Genomic DNA, 6,000 nt, shown 5'->3' with positions numbered 1-6,000 from the left:
TGTTTGGGGTTTTTTTCATAGTGCCCAGAAGTAACCAAAACACTTTGAAAAATACAGATACGGTTCTTGCCCTGAGCAGCTTATCACTTGGTTTCGAACGTGCCCTTGCAATTGCAAGTAATGCGCAATAGGAAGGGGAGAGGAAATGCAATTAATGGCCAAATGAGTTGTTGAACTAAAAAGTTATTTGAAGGTGATATAAACACTCACAGCCTTTTTACGATGGCAAAGCTGCATCTTTGTCCTGCATAGCAAGAGTGATGATGGTCTTTAAGTTGTGTTGAGCCAAAGCTTCCTTCTGATAGCGCATTTTTGCAGAAGCTCCATCATGTGAGCAAGTATATAACAGATTAATACCCAAAATAGCCCAGGTTTACTTTTGAGGGAGTAAAGCAAGTCACAGGCAGATGCAGGTAATTGTAGCTGATTGCAGACCTCATCTGACAGAGGTGTTCTCTCTCCACATGGATTTTGTGCCACACCTAGCACAGCGGTGTCCATGTTTATCCTCTGAGCTTTGAAATGAGCTAATCATTTGATAGGAGACCACTGTCCTCAGATTCCCATTTCTTCTGTGCTACCACTTATACATCAAACATCTTCCCTGTCCTGATCAGTATTGCGACTCTCCCATCTATTCTACCTTTGCTACAAAACCATTAACGAGTCAGGTCACTAATGATCGCTGGGCTGAAGGGCATGGTAGCTATTTATAGCAGCGATAGAAATAGAAATATGCTTATCAATACGATCTAAAATACCCCATCGTGCCATCATGTCTGTCTCTTACTTGGTGTCTCTGAGCCTCCTAAGGACAAGAAATGCAACTCTTGCATTCTAGTATCTGTGCCCTAAACCACAGTTCTGCCTTCATGGCTAAGCAGAGCTTTTTAGGTTTACATTTTGAACTTTTGGGAAGAAAGGGTGAGATCTGAAGTAATAATGGTAAAAGAAATACGTGATGTCTGTGAGACAATTATGCCTTACATTTCTGCGGTTCTTTAGCTCAGTTACCAAAAAAAAAAAAAAGATATTAAATAATCGCTGTGTTTTCTCACGCCTGAATGCATATGCAGGTTGCAAATCTGTGAAAGACTCGGATTCTGCAATTCCAGGTAAAAATTATTGGTATGGCAGAAGTACAGTTACCCCATGGTAATAAATACCTAGTTTGTTCCTCTGCTAGGAGGTATAAATAGTTGCTTCCTAAAATATTTGTAAAAGTCTGAGGGTTTTTAACACAGGATTTTATTGAAGGTAGAACGGTATATTTCCTTATACAAGACCATAATATATAAAGTGAAAGGCACTGCGAAATCTTTCCAAATGTTTATATAAGTTCAGTGTTTTTGTTTTTAGTAAGATTTGTGATACTTGAAAAGCTGCTTCAGAAAGCTCAGCCAGGAAGATTAGATATAGAGGTGCAAAGTGAAAAGACTGACTGTCTGCTTTCCTTTTGTCAAGAAAAATACATATCAACCCCTTGTATTATATTTGGGAATTGTTAGATACAGATAATATGATGTGGATTTTGAGTCTTTAGATCATGAATTCGATCTGTGCAAGAGGAGCAGTGCCAAATCTTGGTTGTAACAGAAATTCTCATCCAGAAATACTCCCAGGAAGATTATTAAAATACTACAGGTACTGACATCGGCTACAAAGATCTACTTGTGCATATTTCTTTAAAGGGGGGGAAAAACACCTTAATACACAGTATTACCATAGCTAGGCCCTATTATACTATTGTAATCATAGCTGAAGCAAGAACGGTGATTAACGATGGCAATTTATTGTATCTGACGAGGGGAGAAAATAGGAGATGTTGTCGTTATCATAAATCATATCATAAATAACCAAAGAGAAGCACTCAGAAAGCTTGTGTGGTGTCAGCAGCAAGCCCTTTCAGGCACGTTAGCCCAGGATGTAGCCATAGAAACCCCAAAGTCATATTGTTATCTTAGTCTTGCTGCAGCTATGTGATACAACAGTATTAACATATAGATTAGCCCATTTATAATACTAGGTGTCATTTCAGGTTGGCTTGCTTATATAGCATTTTAGTTTTTTATTGTGCCGAATGTTAGGGAAACGCTGCATTTTTACAGGTCAGTATAGAGCCATTTATAACGTATTGGCTTCACACCTCTGTCAGTCTTGCTAATGTACTCTGTTATTGATTGGTTGTACTCTATGAATTGTCATTGCCTAATTACCTTGTCTTTGCTAATAATTTCATTTTTTAGAAGTCAAAACGTTCCTTTAAAGAGAAAACCTCTACGCCTGCACACGTACTTCGGGACGAGTTCCCGATTCTCTTAAAGAATGTACACCCCAGAGGGAGTAAAAAATAAAAAGCATGCAGATGTATCCAAATTTTGTTATGGAGGTTTTCTGTCCCTGTTTTGATCAAACAGCAGTGGTTTTTGCACCACACACTGTTCTGCAGATTTCAGGGGAGAGACTCAATCACAGGTAATTCAGAGCATCACAGAAGTGACTGAACCAGGGCTGCCCTGCTGATAGGGAGCTGGCTGGTTCTCACACATCTTCTCACTTGATCTTAGGAAGCATCTTCCAAAAGATGCTTCTGTGGTTGTGTTGACGCTCCATCCAAGGTCTGCATAACAGCTCCAGACACGTTAGCATATCGCGTTGCCGTATACATGCAATTACTCATGTACGTATGGGTGATCTACAAAAACTGTTGAACCACTATTAAAAAGTCAAAGCAAAAACCGAGTCTCTCTCTTTGTATTTAGACAGAAACACATTTTTGCTTGCTATATGCAGTGCAAATGCAGGACTGATGTTTTGTCAGGTCAGGGAGAGATTGTGTGTGTAGCTGATAACCATCTGCCAACACTGTTTTTCTGTCTTCAGCAGGAAGCTGGGTGTGTCATTTTGAGAAGCCTGGGTAGTTTGGCTTCATAAACATTGCATATTCTAAAAAGTATTATAATGAGGACTGCCACTAGTATTTAAAAGTGTTATTCTCATCGTATCCAGTATCCTAAATCACCTCTGGAAGCCAAAGTTGGACGTTTTTACCTTAAGCCAAGATCTGATGCCTGAAGACAGATGCTCTGTGTCTCTCTCCTCTTCTTTCCCTCACCCTTAGGCTTGCGTGATCCAGAGGGGGGCTTTTTACTTTGCCAGCTGGACAGAAAAACGCTTTAGCTCTTTTTTCCTTCCATCCCTAGGTGTATTTCCATCTGAGTGAGCCTGTTAAGTCCCTTCACTGTGGAGAAGGGGCAAGGTGATGATATAAGAAGGGAGGTGCAGGGCTTGCCTCTGGCTTGTTCTAGCCCAGAAGTTTGACTAGTATCATGACACTCCAGATAGGTGATTTGAGTTCAGACTAACAGATAATCGTCCTTATTTTAGCCTGGATTAGTTCCCTATTCTGCACAAATGCTTGAACCAGGACAAAAGAAAGGACGGGAGTGTTTCTTTTTAAAGTAACACTGTGATGTAGAACTAGTTTTAGTAGCTGTGGTTTGTTTCTGGCAAACTATCGGTACCTTATGCTGGTGTTCAAAAGTTGTATTTCATACCAAGAAATGCCTAATCAAGAGTGTGAAGCGGTTGTTCAACAGGGTGGAGAGGTAATTGAATTGGTCTGGAAATTTGTGAGTCCTGAACCAGATTATTGCTATCATCCGTATTTCAAGATGGCCATATGTATTTTGTCATGAGGGATGGCGCTGGGTTTTTTTGACCACTTGTAGCTTAGGTAGGACAGGTTAATATCTACTTTTAGAGTGAGTGATAAATGTATATACCAAGTCTCTCAGTCCTGTTGAACACCTCCAAGTTCAATCCTGGCTAATGCTGATTGTTGAAGACACCACCCAGCCATTTGGGCCAAAATTTTCCAGTGTGACTAACAAGTCTGGATGCTTAACTCCAGGCATCTTTAACATCCTCCTTACAGTGTTTCAGTTAGGTATGCAAAATCACTAGCCACACCTGAATGCTGGTTTGTCATTTTGGTTTTTGTTTGTTGTTTTTTTTTTTAACGTATTTGTGGTTTCTGCGTTTTAGAACATACCGAGAAGGCGCTGGAATGACCTTGCTGGCAATCTCAGTGGAAAAATTTGAGACGTGGAAGATGAGCTCCTTGATGGTGCTCTCTTACCAGCTCTCTTCCCATAGAAAGTGTCAACTGGAAAATGTCAGGGTTTGGTAATAGGTTGCTTGATCTCCTTTATACAGCAAAAGAGAAAAATGTTGGTGTATCACCTGTTTGGTAAACAAGTCACATCAGTGATCACTTGTGTTCACATGACAGAGAAATTATATATATAATAGTATATATATACGCCATATATATACTCACACATATATCTATATAAAATCTGGCATTTTAAGCTCAAAACATATTGCAGGTATCTTAGTGTGTTCATTTTGCATTAGGGTATCAGGATATTGGCCTGTAGGATATCAGGATTAAATTTTGTCGCTCTTCCATTAATTTCCTTTATGGACTACAAGCACACATTCTGTTTATTTTGGGGAAAGGGCATTGTTATTACAAGTTAAAGAGATAAAGCCTATCATGGCATAAGAAAAAAATTTTTCACTTTCAACAGAAGTCGAAAGCCCCTACTTATTAGGATATGATAGGGATGTTAAAGCTCTTGATTTAGTGACTTAAAATTTCTCAAAATGTATCTCTGGCTTAATCTCATCCTTTATCTAGACAATAGGAAGATTATTCTGGAAGTCTGCAGGAAGTTTTTTGGTGATTTTTTTTCACTAAAAAGTTTCATATGTGGGGTTGGGTGGGAACAATCATTCCTTTCTTGCATTTAAGAGGCTGAGCTGGCTTGTGTGTAAAACCTTCAGCTCAATATCCGTGCAGTCCTAAGGAGCGTATTCTTGGAAAAAAAGATGGGTTGAAGTTTTCAGTGCAGGCACTGCCACCTTATTTCCTTTCAGGAGTCCTAATTTTCCTTAAAAACCCTGCTGCTTTCAACTTCCATACTTAGGGACTTGGTACCACGCAGTGAAAAGGAGCAGAGAGACCTGGTACGAACAGAGGGAACTACTGATGGGTCTTTATTTGGCCATTTTGCATTCTGTTAGAAAATAAAATGTTCAAATTCTGTTTAACAAGAAAAGGCTTGTGGAGGACATTTAATTGTTGAAAATAGGAATGTATGAGTTGCATGGGAGCATCTGCTGATTCAGAATTGTGTCCTTAATGGGTTTGCTCTGATAGTCAGTACTGTTTATCTGCCATACTAAAGTTAATATCAAATACAAAATGCCAAAATCTTGCATTATTATAACAAGAATTGGCTTGCACAGGAACCGTTACCTGCCAGAGCTTTGTGCAATTAATACGTTAGCCTTTACTTTGGAGATAAGAGGCTGCTGTTACTCACATCATGTTACACTTTCTTCAGCAAGTGGCATCCAGCTTTAGGCCAGGGTGTCTGCTTCTGCTTCATCTTGTACCTAAGAAATAATGGTTTATTCCTGGATCTACAGGTCTTAGCCAAACAGTTTCATCCTCTCGCCACCCTGTGACACAGGGAAATACTAATGCAGTTTCCAGAAGAGAGGCTGGAACTTTGCTTAAATTAAATACGAGCCAACAGACAGGGTGAGTTTTCGGCAGGGCCAGGGGCTGAGCAGAGATCTTGTCTGTCCCAATCTGTGCCATGTTCTCTAGGACATCATCTAGCTCGAAGTGCTTATGCTGCTGTCTCTGAAGCTACCTAGTAAGAAGTTTGCTAATGACCAAGATGATGACAATTTTAATTTTTTTATATATATTTTTTAAGATATTTAAATAATTAAAATTTATATATAAAAACTAGGTTTTCTTGCATGAAGAATGCCTGTACATAGGTGTCTTTCTCTTCAGTCAAGTGTTTAGCATCTGTTTTCTTCTGCCTTCACTTTCGTCTGACCTGGTGTTGAAAAAGCAATGTGTGCAGCCTCCTCTAATGAGGCAGCCAGGAGAGCACGATAGCCTGGTACAGGTGA

The sequence above is a fragment of the Athene cunicularia genome (genome assembly GCF_003259725.1).
Source record: "Athene cunicularia isolate RWA chromosome 1 unlocalized genomic scaffold, athCun1 chr1_part2, whole genome shotgun sequence".
In the NCBI taxonomy this organism is placed as follows: Eukaryota; Metazoa; Chordata; class Aves; order Strigiformes; family Strigidae; genus Athene; species Athene cunicularia.
Note: the sequence above shows the minus strand (reverse complement) of the source record.